The sequence below is a fragment of the Sminthopsis crassicaudata genome, chromosome 4, assembly GCF_048593235.1.
Source record: "Sminthopsis crassicaudata isolate SCR6 chromosome 4, ASM4859323v1, whole genome shotgun sequence".
Taxonomy (NCBI): Eukaryota; Metazoa; Chordata; class Mammalia; order Dasyuromorphia; family Dasyuridae; genus Sminthopsis; species Sminthopsis crassicaudata.
In genome coordinates, this window is record NC_133620.1 from 313,646,825 (window position 1) to 313,662,473 (window position 15,649).

General features: G+C 32.6%; 1 protein-coding gene across 8 annotated transcripts in view; it reads left to right on the forward strand.

Annotated features, from left to right (window-relative positions):
* The window catches only part of TNRC6C (trinucleotide repeat containing adaptor 6C), a 218,968-nt gene that overhangs the window by 39,094 nt on the left and 164,225 nt on the right, over positions 1 to 15,649 (forward strand). The window lies entirely within an intron of this gene.

Consider the following 15,649-nt stretch of genomic DNA (forward strand, 5'->3'; position numbering starts at 1 on the left):
AGTTTATCTATAATGCAGTTGGGGACTTTTTTTTTTTTTTTTTTGCTGATGCAGTTGAGGTTAAGTGACTTGCCTAGGGTCACACAGCCAGGAAATGTTAAGTATCTGAGGCTGGATTTGAAATCTGGTCCTCCTGGCTTCTTGGCCAGTACTAAAACCCAGAAATTCTAAGGATAGTGTTAACACACCAGATGACAGTTCTATAGGAATCTGTAGATTATTGTGATAGGACAGGCAGATGATAAGGCCAGCAGATAAGTCCTAATGACCTATCATATTACTAGAAGTAACAGAGTTGGTAACTCCCAATTCATCCAAGCAAGTATAAGTAGTCATTGAGCAAATTGTGATTTCTTTTAGCCTCTCCTATTTTGTTATCTCCCTGTACATAATATTTGTAAAGCAAACATTAAAGTGATATATAAATGCTAGTTATAATTATTCATTACATTAGTGGTATGCAAATATTCTGTTTTTCATTTGATACAATTTGGCATTTTTGTTGTGTTGAGACTCTTATGGTCATGTAAATAAGCAACTAATTTTTGTGTTCCTTTCTTTTGGGAGTTCTCTCTTCCTTTTGATATCTTTACTTTTTAAGCCTTTGTAGTTAAGTTTTTGATGGATGGTAAATTTGTTTTTTGGTTTTTGCTACTTTGTATCCTTATATCATCTTAATCTTTCCACTCTTATTTTCATTTGCTGATTAAAGGAATTCAGAGTTTTTGATGATTTTGTTTCCTGGATTCCTTTTTACAAGTTTATTTTTTTGTTGTCTTTAATTGAGCAGTTCATTGGTATGTAACTTAGAGGTAGGATACTGTTAACAAAAAGAAATATAAGATTCTTAATGATTAGTGAGCTCTGTTTTCAGATTTGTATTGCTATAGCACTGAACCATTATGAAAGTATTAATGTCTTCATTTCTGTGCACTCAGGACTTACCCACTTTATTAGCCAGTACCATCGTCACTGAAATATTTCTAGCAGATGGGGTATTGGTATTTTGGACACTCCTATGAATCTCATCTTCTTGTGATGCAATAGAGCATTATTTATTTCTCCCATGTCCTCTGTCAGGTTTAGCTTTCTGATATTTTGAATGAGTCAAGACCTGAATTTAAATTTGGCCTCAAATACTTAAAAGTTGTATGAATCTGGACAGTTTACTTAATATGTCTGCTTCAGGTTCCTCAACTATCAAATGAGGATAATAAAATAGCATCTATTTCTCAGAGTTGTTATGAGGATCAAATGAGAAGATCTATAAAGGCACTTACAAATGACAAGATTTGTGAAGCACTTAGCACTGTAGCATGTAGTACTATTTAATCTTAATTAATGTTTATTCCTTTCCTTGGCTTTACTTAAAGCACAGTATCAACAAATTATTATCATATTTTTCATCATGACAATCCATATACTTCTGCCTAGCTTTAAATTTGTTGTTATTTTCTAAATATAAGTGCAGCTTCCAGATTAAAAAGAGAGTTAAAATTTCCAAAAGTTTGATCAGTTGAAGTTCATGACTAAAATAGGCAAGATATATATAAACATACATATGTTTATATGTGTGTGTGTATATATGTGTGTGTATATATATATATGTTTATATATATATATAAATGTTTCTTCACTGAAAAACACATTAGTTAACCCTTCCATTTCTTGAAATTTTTTTCCAATGATATAAAATATATTTGAACTTGATAGATATAAAATTCTTCATGTATTCTAAGGAATTTTGATGTTCTACCTTTTGTGCCTTCATATGAATTTCGTTATCACTTTTTCTAGTTATGTAAACTAATTTTTGTTAGTTAATATGACACTGGAGCAAATTACAATATGGCAAGTTAATTTAGGAAGTAGTGTCAGATTTGTATTTCTGGAAATAGTGGTTGGTGGTTGTATTTATATTATTATTCTCTATAACTTGGAAAATAGACTTCCAAGTATACCCTCCTATAGCTATCTTTTTTTAAATTTTATTAAATTTATTAAAGCTATTTTATTTACAAAACATAAGCATGGGTAATTTTTCAATATTGCCCCTTGCAAAACTTTCTGTTTCAAAATTTTCCCTCCTTCCTTCCACCCCCTCCCCTAGCAGGTAGTCCAATACATATTGTTAAATATGTTAAAATATATGTTAAATCCAATATATGTATACATATTTATACAGGTATTTTGCTGCACAAGAAAAATCAGATTTAGAAAGGAAAACACCTGAGAAGGAAAACAAAATGCAAACAAACATCAACAGAAAGCATACAAATACTATATTGTAGTCCATACTCAGTTCCCACAGGCCTCTCTTGGAGCGTATATGGCTTTTTTCATCACTGAACAATTTGAATTGGTTTGAATCATCTCATTGTTGAAGACAGTCATGTCCATCAGAATTGATCATCATATAGTCTTCTTGTTGCTGTGTATAATGATCTCCTGGTTCTGCTCATTTCACTTAGAATCAGTTCATGCAAGTCTCTCCAGGCCTCTCTGAAATCATCGTCGTTTCTTACAGAACAATAATATTCCATAACATTCGTATTCCATAGTGTATTCAAACATTCTCCAATTGATGGGCATCTATTCAGTTTCCAGTTTCTAGCCACTACAAAAACGGCTGCCACAAATATTTTTGCACATGTGGGTTCCTTTCCCTCCTTTAATATCTCTTTGGGATATAAGCCCAGTAGTAGCACTTCTGGGTCAAAGAGTATGCACAGTTTGATAACTTTTTGAGCATAGCTCCAAATTGCTCTCCAGAATAGTTGGATCCATTCACAGTTACACCAACAATGCATTAGTGTCCCAGTTTTCCCACTTCCCCTCCAACATTCGTCATTAGCTTTTCCTGTCATCTTACAAGTGTATAATGGTATCTCAAAGAGTTGTCTTAATTTGCATTTCTCTGATCAGTAGTGATTTGGAGCACCTTTTCATATGACTACAAATAATTTCAATTTCTGAAATTTGTTCATATCCTCTGACCATTTATCAATTGGACATTGGCTTGAATTCTTATAAATTTGATTTAATTCTCTATATATTTTAGAAATGAGGCCTTTATCAGAATCTTTGAATATAAAAGTGTTTATTGCTTCCCTTCTAATCTTGTCTGCATTAGTTTTGTTTGTATAAAAACTTTTTAACTTAATATAATAAAAATCATCTATTTTGTGATCAATAATGATCTCTAGTTCTTCTTTGGTTACAAATTCCTTCCTCCTCCACAGATCTGAAAGGTAAACTATCCTATGTTCTTCTAATTTGTTTATGATATCATTCTTTATGTCTAGATCATGAAGCCATTTTGACCTTATCTTGGTATATGGTGTTAGGTATAGGTCAATGCCTAGTTTCTGCCATACTAGTTTCTAATTTTCCCAACACTTTTGTCAAATAATGAATTCTCATCCCAGAAGCTGGGGTCTTTGGGTTTGTCAAACACTAGATTACTATAGTCATTGACTATTTTGTCCTGTGAACCTAACCCTATTCCACTGATCAACTATATTCTGTTTCTTAGCCAGTACCAAATGGTTTTGATGACTATTGCTTTATAATATAGTTTTAGATCTGGTACATCTAGGCCACCTTCATTTGCTCCTTTTTTTTTTTTTTTTTTTTTTTTTCATTAATTCCATTGGAGTTCTTGATCTTTTGTTCTTCCAGATGAATGTTGTTATTTTTTTCTAGGTCAGTTTCCGGGAATTTGATTGGTATGGCATTAAATAGATTAGTTTAGGTAGTATTGCCATCTTTATTATATTCGCTCAACCTATCCAGGAGCACTTGATATTTTTCCAATTGTTTAGATCTGACTTTATTTGTGTGGAAAGTGTAGTTTTCCTTATATAGTTTTGTTTATATACTTCCTGACTTTCTCTTGGCAGATAGATTCCCAAATATTTTATACTCTTGACAGTTATTTTAAATGGAATTTCTCTTTGGGATCTCTTTTAGAAGGTGATAGGAGGATTCTTTCAATTGCTCTTTTACCTTCTGATTCTAAAATATCAGGGCAGTTTTCTCTTACGATTTCCTGTAAAATAATGCCTAGCTTCTTTTTTTCTCTCTTTTTTTTTTCTCATCATGGCTTTCAGGAAGCCCAATAATTCTTATCCTAGGAGATAATTCATATTTTCTATTTTTTAATTTTTTTGTTTTTGTTTGATTCTTGAAGTCTTATTGAGTCATTCACTTCCATTTTTTCAGTTCTAGTTTTTAGTGTATTATTTTCTTCAGTTACCTTTTTTAGCTCCTTTTGCAATTGGCCAATTAAATTTTTTTTTTGTTCATTGCATTCTTTTTCCATTTTTTCCATTTCTTCTTGCAATGAACTCATCTCAGGAAAAAAAAAAAAAGACATTTGACCAACATCTTGAAAGAGAAGTAATAATTATAAAGAACCAGCATGATTTTGAGAACAAGTCATGAATGAATGAATAAAGCATTTATTAAGCACTTACTATGTATAAAACATTGTGCTACTCATTGGAGGTACAAATAGAATGATAACATATAATCCTTGCTTTTGGCTGGCCATCCTCTTTTCCTTTATTTGTCAAGATTATAGAAGACAATGCTATGAATATAATAATATATCTAGATTTTAGCAATGCTTTTGATAACATATCTCCTACTATTGTCAGTGAGAAAACAGTAAAATGGCTGTAGAATTATTTCAATAGAACTGGTGTTAATGATTTAGAATCAGTGTTGAAAGAAGTTTCTAGTGGAGTATCCCAAATTTTCTACTTGACCCTATTGTTATTAATATTGATGGCTTCAATAAGCATATGGACAGTTCATTATAACTTCAAATAATTGTAATTAACATTTTATACAGTGCTTTTAAAGATGTAAAAAATGCTTTACATATATTTCTCATTTCAATTTATACCAACTCTTTGAGGTAAGTGCCATCCTCATCCCCATCTTACAGATGAAGAAAAAAAGAACAAGAGAATTCTTAACTTAGGTATACACAGCTAGTAAGTGTTGGAGATAGAGATTTAAACTTAATTTTTCCTTATTCAGAATCCAGGGCTCTCCATTTTGCAATTTAGCTAACACTATGGTTGACAGAATTTGCATTCAAAAAGATTTGACAGGTTAAATCTAACAAGATGAAATCCAGTAGAGCTAAATGCAACTGTCTTATACTTAGGAAGAAAAAATTAACAAGCATAAAATGGAGAAGCATGAATCACCAGTAGTTGTTTTTATTATTGTTGTTATTTTAAAGATCTGAGAATTTTAGTAAACTAAAAGTTCAAAATGAATCATCAGTGTGATATGTCAGCCAAAAGAGCTAGTATATCTTGGATTATAATAAAAGAGATCATGACCTCCTGGAATAAGGGAATTAATCATTTTGTTATTCTCTGCCCTTGTTATATCCCATATAGAGAAATGTTTTCAATTCTAGGTGCCATGATTTAAGGAAGATGCTAATAAATTGTCCAGTGCAATACATTCAGGAAGGTAAGAAGTTTGAGGTTGATGTCACGAGGATTTGTTGAAAGGCATATTTAGCTTGGATTTTTTGGAGACATGATATTTGTCTTCAAGGATTTGAATGGCTATAATGTGTAAGAAAGTTTAGACTTTTGATCCTACAGGGCAGAAATAGAAGCAATGAATGGAAGTTGTAAACATGCAAATTTAATTCTAGTGTCAGAAAAAAAAATTTCCTATTAATTATGCCCAAAGTTCATTCCCTTTGCCTCTACTGGATTTGTATACCAAAAAGATCATAAAAAAGGGAAAAGGACTAACATATACAAAAATGTTTGTAATATCCCTTTTTGTAGTGACAGGGAACTGGAAACTGAGTGGATGAATGGCTGAATAAATTATGGTATATGAATGTAATGGAATATTATTGTTGTATAACAAACAATGAGCAGGATGATTTCAGAGAGACCTAGAGAAATAAGAACTGATTAAATGAGCAGAACCAGGAGGTCATTGTACCTGGCAACAATAAGATTATAAAATTATCGCTTTTTATGGACTTGGCTCTTTTCAACAATGAAGTGATTCAGGCCAATTCCAATGTGATGGAGAGGCAACTGCATCCAGAGAGAGAATGGTGGGGACTGAATATGTATCACAACATAGTATTTTCACTCTTTTGTTATTTGCTTTTTTTTTTCTTTCTCAATTTTTTTTTCCTTTTTGATCTGATTTTTCTTGTGTAGCATAATATATATGGAAATATGTATAGAAGAATTGCACATATTTAACATATATTGGATTACTTGATATACAGGGGTGGAGGGGAAAAAATTTGGAACACAAGATTTTGCAGGAATGAAAATTATCTCAGCATGTATTCTGAAAAATAAAAGACTATTTTTTTTTAAAGCCCACAACTTTCTATTAATTAAAATTGCCCAGAAATGGAATGGGCTGCTTATAAGAGATGGCAATTTCTTCTTCTTTAGAAGTCTAAAAGCATTAGCTGGACTACTACTTATTGGGTATGTTATAGGAGAGTATAGGAGAGATTCTTTTTTTTTTTTTTTTTTTTTTTTTTGTAAGAATTGGACAGATGACTACTGACATCCTTTGGCCTCAAATTACATGATTATATGATTCTCTGACTCAAATAATAATCTATCTTGTAACAGAGGCTATTATCAAAGAATATCTTATTTGCCACAGACACAAAAATAATAATAGCATTTATATAGTGTTTACTGTGTGCCAAGCAATATGCTAAGTGTTTTACAATTATTATCTCATTTGATTCTCACAACAACCTTTGTGAAAAAGGTGTTATTATTATCCTTATAATACAGTTGAGGATGAGGTAAACAGGAAATGACTTGTCCAGGCTTCCACCAATATTAAATGTCTGAGGCCTAGTTTTGAACTAATATCTTCCTGAGTTAGGGTGCCTAGAACTTTATTCAGGCACCATTTGTTGAATCATAAAATCTTTTAGAAGTGTTTTTAATAGATTCTTAATGTACTAAAAGGAATAATTTTCAAATTGTATAGAACAAAAAACTTTAGAAATATAGTAACCAAGCATAAGGAATCAAACTCATGTGGGAATTCCTGCAATCTTTTTCTCCCCACCCCTTTTCTTTTTTCCAGACTTACATGCCCAGTTTTGCTGTTTTATTAAGATTCAAAAAACCAGGTTGTTTTATATGAGTATGTAGAATATATCATCCCTTTAAAGATTTTGGAATGATATCAAAGCCTCAGAATTGGCCAATTTTTCATTGTAAGTTCAAGGAAAGTACTGTATAACATGAGACAGTTCACAAAATTGACAAATGATGCATTTTATGTATCCATATTCCCACAAATTTTTCCTTCTCAAGTTGGAATAAATCATGTTAATTGGTGGCACTCTTAGTGTAAAGGGCAGTAATTGTAACCCACCTCTTAGTTTTTGAAAATGTGTAGACAATAGCAAGAAGAAAACAGTTCTGAAAGCCAGGGAATATTTAGGTACTAAACAAATTCTTATGTTCTGGTAACAAATGAAAGAAAAAAATTGGATAGAATGAACAATTGCAGAAAAGTTGTAAATGTTGGGCAAAGGAAAAGTGATTCTTTTCTTTGAGGCTTCAGATTGAGAGATATTATCTGCTTCTATTATGTGGAAGAATTGGACTTGCTTTGATTAGTCATAAAGACCAAAACTAGGGCCTATGGCTAAGAGACACAGGGAAGCCCCAAACAGTTCTAAAAATTAAGACTGTTCATAAATGAAATAGCTTCAGGTGATAGCATCAATCAGTTCAGTCCTATCCAGAGTTTTTAAACAAGATGAACATCCAGTGTTGTTGCTCAGTTAAAATTCAAATAATAAGAGGTCACTAAACCACATATATAAGGTATATATTGACTTAAAAAAACAGATATTAACATCATTTATTCTATTGTGTTTTTATTTATTTTGACAAATATTTATGAATCACATTTTTTTTAATCTGGGCCAGGCTGTTACTTGATTCCTCTGATCTAGTTAACCTCTGAGTCCCTTCCAATCTTATTATGAATATGTGGGTGAAGTTTATAGTTCTTTTAATATTCTACAAATTCAGCATGCTACAAAGTGGCCAGCACCATAACCCTTTACCTTAACTAACATTGCAATTCATTTTCCAAAGGAATATAGGCATTATGATATTGTCAGGGAAAATAAAAAACCAAACAAACATGTATTTGGCAGTGAGAGGACTAATTTTGAATCCTGTGTGGTATTTGGAGGCATGTTGTTGCTCATCCTTCATTTTTGAAGAGGACCAATGACATCATGAGGTGGATGTTTTGAATTAAGTGAATTGGATTTAAATGATGCAAAGTTGGACAAAGTTGTCAGCCTTATTCCAGATCTTTGAAGGTCAGTGACAAAACAAAGTCAGGATAATTGGTGATGGCCTGGGATGCATTGGATGCCCTTGTATCTTTGCCGACCAAAGTCTTAAGCACTCACAGCATTGAAACAAATTATTCTCATTCTCCCATTCTACTAGGGAAGTTTTCACGTCTGGGTGGACATCCTCCCAACTCACTGATGAGTTTGAGGCCTGTCAGTTATCTTCAACCTGCTTTGGCCCATCTATTAAGACGGTTTTACTAGAGTATGGCAGCTCCTTATAGTGCAATTTCTTGGAGCCACAAATGAGAGTTGGTGATGGTTTGGGTGACACTAAAGGTGGATGAGCAGCCCTGAAAAGGCTCAGCAAATCCTTACACCAGAGGATCTAGTTTTCTTTGAATACCTTTATTCACCCTATCAAAGCCTAGTTAATCATTAGCTATGTGACCATGGGCAAACCATTTAATTTTTTTTCATTTTTAATCAATTTCATCATCAGTCTCAAACTGCTAAGAGAATAAATGAGAAGTATACTGTAATTTACTAAAATATTAGAAAGATTATTTAAGACACTAAGTTTATGATTCATTTATTTCACATATCTCCAAATAGAAAATCATTTTTAGAGAATTTATTAGCTCCCTTATTCTTGTATTTAGCTGAATTTATCAATTTTTCATTCCTGGCAGCATTGTTGAGTAATCTATGAATATTAATGATATAACCTAATACACTTAGAATCTTAAGTTGCCTCATTTCCTCTTGAATTTGGAAAATTCAAATTGGAGGTTCTATGCCTCATAAAGTCATTATAACACAATAATCAATAGGGAAAGTAAGATTCATTTTTTTCAAACTATCCTGGATCAGTTCATAAGGGGACATATAAGTCACCAAAGATATTCTCTCCTGTTCTCCCTGATTGTAAAGGTGAAGAAACTGAAGCCAAGTGAAAGTATTGGGACTTAACAGAACCGATTCCCAATCCAGTGTTCTTTCCATCTCAACAATGTTGTTATAACATATATTCCATAAGACAAAGGATTTCTACACTAAAGGAATAAAGGAGGGAAGGAAAATCTATAGAATTTATTGTATAAATTGTAATTACTTGTTAATGTGATTCTTGTTCACATTTGGAGTGCTATTAGTTGACAGAGAGCTTTTCTGAGGTGTTCTTCAAAGAAGTCTCCTGTCTGTCTCATTTCTTTTTTACTTTTTGCCCTTTTCTCTTTTAAAAAACATTTTCCTTTTTTTCAATTATGTGTACAATTAACATTCACTTTTTTAAAAATTTTGGATTCTAAATTCTGTCCCTTCCTGCCCCCTCCCTCCATGAGAAGGCAAGCAGTTTGATATAGATTATACATGTGCAGTCAGATAAAGCACATTTCTGTATTAGCTATGTTGCAAAAGAAAAAAAAAAAGACAAAAAAAATTAAGTTTAAAAAAATCATTTGACTTGCATTCAGACTCCAGTTCTTTTTCTGAAATTGTATAGCATTTTTCATGTTAAATCTTTTAGCATTGTCTTTAATCATTGCATTACTGAAAATAATTTAATCACTTCATATGATCCTTCTTGAGCTTTTCTGAAACCATCCTGCTCATTCTTTCTTCTAGCACAGTAGTAACCATCATAATTGGCTCAACTAATTCCCAATTGATAGGTTTCCATCAATTTCTAATTTTTTGCCACAAAAAAAAAAAAATTTATAACATAGAAGTGTGGTTTTGCACACACAAATCCTTTTCCTTTTTTAAAAATCTCTTTTTAAGATATAGCCCCGTAGTGTTATTGCTAGGTAAAAGGATATGTTTTTGGTTGTTTTGGTTGTTGTTTTTTATAGCTCTTTGGGCATAGTTCCAAATTGTTCTCCAGAACAGTTGGATTAGTTCACACATAGTGAACATAGTGCATTATCGTGCGTATTACCTTACATCCCCTCCAGCATTTGTCATTTTCTTTTTCTCTCATCTTAGCCATTAGGATGGATGTGAAGTGTTACCTGAGATAATTTTTGTTTTTCTAATTATTAGTGATTTAGAGCTATATAAATCAAAAAATATAATTTTTATAAATATGGCTCACTTTCCTTTATTTGAGGAATGAGACCTTTATCAGAGAAACATGCTATAAAACTTTTTCCTGCTTCACTTCTAATTTTAACTACATTAGTTTTATTTATACAAACCCTTTTTAATTTAATGTATTCAAAATTATACATTTTACCTCCTGTGAATCAAGATCTCTATCTCTTCTGGTCATGAACTCTTCTTTTATCCAAAAATATTACATGTAGTTTCTTCTACACTTCCCTAATTTGTATATCTCACCTTTTGTGTCAAACTCTTTATCTTTGTATATAGTATGAAATATTAATTTCTATCAGAAATAGCCAACAGCTTTTGTCAAATATTGAGTCTTGCCCCAATACTGTGCTACTGTGCTTGTTTTCTTCTGATTATTGTATATTTAATCTCTTCCATTGATCAGATATTTCATTTCTTGTTCATTATCAAATTATTTTGATGATTATCATTTTGTAATATAGTTTGAGATCAGTACTGCTAGCCTCCTTTCCTTCACATTGTTTTTTCTTTAATTCCCTTGATAGTCTTGACTTTTGTTCATCCAGATGAATATTGTTACCATTTTTTCTTGATCTATAAAGTAATTTTTTGGTACTTTCATTGATATGACTCTTAATAAGTAATTTAGATAAAATTGTCATTTTTATTACCTTGGCTTATTCAACTTACAAGCAAATAATATTTCTCCAGTTGTTTGTTTGGTTTTGTTTTTATTTGTGGGCTGTCTTGGCAAGTAGATCCCTAATATACTGTCTGGAGCTGTTTTAAATTGAATTTCTCTTTGTATCTTTTTCTACTGGGCTCTGTTGGCAATATATACTGGTGATTTATGTGGGTTTATTTTATATCTTGCAATTAAATTTTTTAATTGTTTTGACTGATTTTGTTGTTGTTGTTGTTGTTGTTGTTGTTGACTCTCCAGGGTTCTCTAAGTATACCTTCAAATCATCTGTAAAAAAAAAAAAAAAAAAAAAAAAATTAATTTTTTTCCTTCTTGCTTGTATATACTTATTCCTTCAATTTTTTTTTTCTTGTCTTAATGCTGTAACCAGTGTTTTTAGGATAATATTGAATAATAAAGGTGATAATAAACATCCTTGCTGCACCCCTGATATTATTATAAAGACTTATCCCTATTACAGATAATACTTTGTTTTAGATATATGCTACTTTTCATTTTAAGAAAAGCTCCATTTATTCCTATGCATATTTTTAATAGGCATGGGTTTTTAATAGGCATTTTAATAGTGTTTTTAATAAGTATGGGTGTTGTATTTTGTCACAAGCACTTTCTGTATCTATTGAGATAATTATGTTGTTTTTGTTGTTTTATTATTGATATGGTTATACTTTTCCTAATATTGAAAGAACCCTACATTTCTGGTGTAATAAAACCTGCTCTTAGTGTATGTTTTGTGATATATTTTATTTTAAATTGTTGTCATTATTAGGGAAATTGATCTATGGGTTTTTTTCTATTTCTGCTATACTTGGTATAATTATCAGTTTCACATTTGTGTCATAGAAGGAATTCAATAGAGCTCCTTCTTTACCTTTTTTTTTTTTTTTTTTAAGTTTATATGGTTTTAAAATTGTTCTTGATATATTTGGTGGAATTCAGTTAAATCTATCTGATCTTGATGTTTTTCCCCTTAGGGAGTTCATTTATGACTTGTTGATTTCCTCTCCACCCCTCCCCCCTCCCCCCAAGATAGTGTTATTTTAATTATCCTATTTCCTCTTATATGAAGTGGAGCAATTTATATTTTCATAGATATTCGTCCATTTTATTTAGATTATCAGTTTTGTTGGCATTAAGTTGGACAAAATACTCCTAATAATTGCTGTAATTTCATCTATGTTGGTTATTCATTCTTTATTTTAGATACTGGTAATTTGATTTTATTATTTCTTTTTATAAAAATCAAATTATTCATTGGTTTAAATTTTCATAAAACTAGTTCCTAGTTTACTTATTAGTTAATTAATTAAAAAAAAGAAAAAAAAAAACTTTCAGGGGCCGCTAGTTGGTGTAGTGGATAGAGCACCAGCTCTGAAGTAAGGAGGACCTGAGTCCAAATGTAGCCTCAGACACTTAAAAGGAAATGTCCTTGTGACTTGACCCTGTCTCAGCAAAAAAGAAGAAAAAAGAAAAACTTTCAATTTTATTAATCTCGCCTTTGATTTTTAGGATTTTTTCTTTTGAATTTAGGAATGTTTAGTTTGTTCTTTTTCTAATTTTTTAAAAGCTGCATATATAATTCATTGTTCTGTTCTTTTTTTTTTTTTCTTCTTATGTTTAGACATATCATTTTCCCCTTAAGAACTGCTTTGATTATACTGCCATCCACAGTTAAGAAAAGGGTATATTCCTTTCTATTCAGTATTCTGTGGAGGTCTATCATATCTAACTAATATAAAATTCTGTTTATCTTTTTAACATTCTTTATTGTTTATGATTAGATTTATGTAGATTTGAGAAGGGTAAATAGAAGTTCTCTACACTAGAACACTTTTATTGTCTATTTCCTCCTTTAACTCATTTAACTCTTCCTTTACAAATTTGGATGCTATGCCATTTGGTTTATATTTCTTCAATATTGAAATTAATTCTTTTAATGATACTTTTTAGCAAAATGTAATTTCCCGTTATTTTAGCTTCTAATCCTTTTTTTAGCTTTTGTTTTGTCTGAGATCATGCTTGCCACCCCTGCCTCTTTAATAGAAGCATAATAAAGTCTGCTCTGGCTCCTTTTTATTCTTTTTATGTATTTCTATTTCACATGTGTCTCTTGTAAACAACATATTGTTAGATTTTGGCTTCTTATCCATTTTATGATTTGCTTCTCTTTTATAGGTGAATTAATCACATTCACACTTATGAAAACTACATATTTCCCTTTATCCTTCTGTTTATCCTTCTCTTTTTTATCAAGTCTGTCATATCTGACAGAAATGTGGATCAGCAAATTCTCAAACTAAGCGTTGATATAAAAGTATAAGTCCTGATTTGATAAATTACAAGCCAGTTGATGTAGAGTATGGGCTAGCTCCCTAGAGCCTCGGGATCAGCCAGAGTCAGGATAAATTAAAGTCCTTAGTCTTTAGGAGGAGAAGTGAAGGAGGCAGGCAATCTGCCACAAGACTTGCCAAAGATGTATCCTGGTTTCTGGAGTCCAGAGTCACTAGCCTCTCTTCTCCTTGTCTTGCTGCCAAGTGACTCTGGCCTCTCTCCTTCCACCCTCCAATCCTTGCCTATGATTATCTTAACATTAAACATTCAGCAAGTACCATTTATCCAAATATATGCTAATAGAGTCATTATCTCACATTGAATAGGTAATTAGCCTTAAGTGCTCCATTGTCTGATTCAAGCATACCTTTTAAGAGTTTCAGCCCTCTACATCTCCCGCTTTCTTTTGTTTTAAAACACAAGTGGTCACACCCTCCCTGACTTCTCAGGGAGCTGAGAACCCCAGAAAGGAGGTGATCACGCCTTCCTTGACTTCTCAGGAAAGAAGGTGATCTCCCCTGACTTCTCAGGAAGGGAGGTGAAAAACACAAAAGGGAAGTGGGGAGTCAAGTCAGATATTGTTAGTGGGTTTCTGGGCTGAAGGGTCTTACTGAAAAACAGGTATACACAAACCCATCAGCATGGGAGGTATTATACAAACACATAACAATAAAGCATTGTTGACTATCATTGATGACTCTCCCCACAGCTGGTGCAGGCTCAATGTGGTGTAACAAACATGAATTATACATGCAAGTAGCGATATAATAAACAATATGAATTAACATGGTGTTGTAAAAGATTTCCAGAAGTCCTAGAAGGAGGGTATGTAAAATAACAATCACACATGAGCCTCCTTCCTCAACCAAAAGATAGTCTAAAACCAGTCAATTGAACATTACTTCACTTGTCAGGGAATCCAATGATCCCTGCAAGTTTTTGAAGTCCTGCAATAGTCTTTTCATGTGTTAGGGAATCCAATGATTCCTGCAGATTTTGAAGTCTTGCAACAGTCTTATCATGTCCCTGGGAATACAATGATTCTTGAGGGGTTTCAAGCTCTACAATAGTTTCATTAACAACTTTTGATGTTCATCAGTCAATTGCCATGACTGCCATGCTCTTTCAGTGGTGGGCACAATCAGCGATGGAACCACCCGATGTTTCTTGGGTCTTCTCCTTTTTTTCAAGGGTCTGCTCTGTCTTTCTCCAATGGACAAGGCGAATACGGCTCGTTGGCACCCATCTGATTCCTTATCCATCTGTAGAGATAAAAGCAAACCCTCTCCCCCAAGCAATTAATCTGTCTGGTCCCTTCCATTCACCACTTTCTGGGTCTTTCCACATCACCTGATGATTATCTAAAGCTAGTAGAGCTGCTCGCACTGGACACTGCCCTTCTGGTGGGTTATAAAACCTGTCTGCTGGAACTAGTATCAAAAATCAAGAAGTTAATTGTATAAAGAGCTAAATTTAGAAGTTCTCTAGGGTTACCTGTGGCTTCCCCTTTTATTTTTGGAGGAGTGTCTTGATGTCTCTGTTTCTCATCTCTACTATTGCCTGTCCTTGAGGATTAAAGGGTAGTGCCATGGTGTGTAAAATCTTATATTAATGCACAAAAGTGTGCAAAATGTTTAGAAATATATGCAGGTCCATTATCTGTTTTTATTGCTTGTGGCACACCCATAATTGCAAATGCTGTTATAAGGAATTCAGTGACCATTTGGTCTGTCTCTTTTGCTGCTGGTATTGCAAAAGTAAATCCTGAAAAGGTGTCTACCACAACATGGATAAAAGACAGACAACCAAAAGATTTATAATGGGTCACATTCATTTGCCAAATTTAATTGCATCTCAAACCATGAGGGTTCTTCCCTGGAGGAAGTGTAGGAGCATGGAAAGAAAAGCAAACTGTACAGGCTTTTATTATGCTCCTATCTTCCTCTCTTGTTATGCCAAATTGTAAACGTAAAGCTCGAGCAGCCTGATGATATTTAGAATGAGATTCTTGGGCTGCCTGAAATAAAGGAGTATTGGCCAACATAGTTAGAAGGCTATCTGCCTTTGAATTATCATCAAAAATAGGACCTGGAAGTCCACTATGCTAGTGGACATACAAGATATAAATCTTACCTGGATGCTTTCTTGGAGTTCCTTAAAGAGCTGATATATATTGGAAGCTA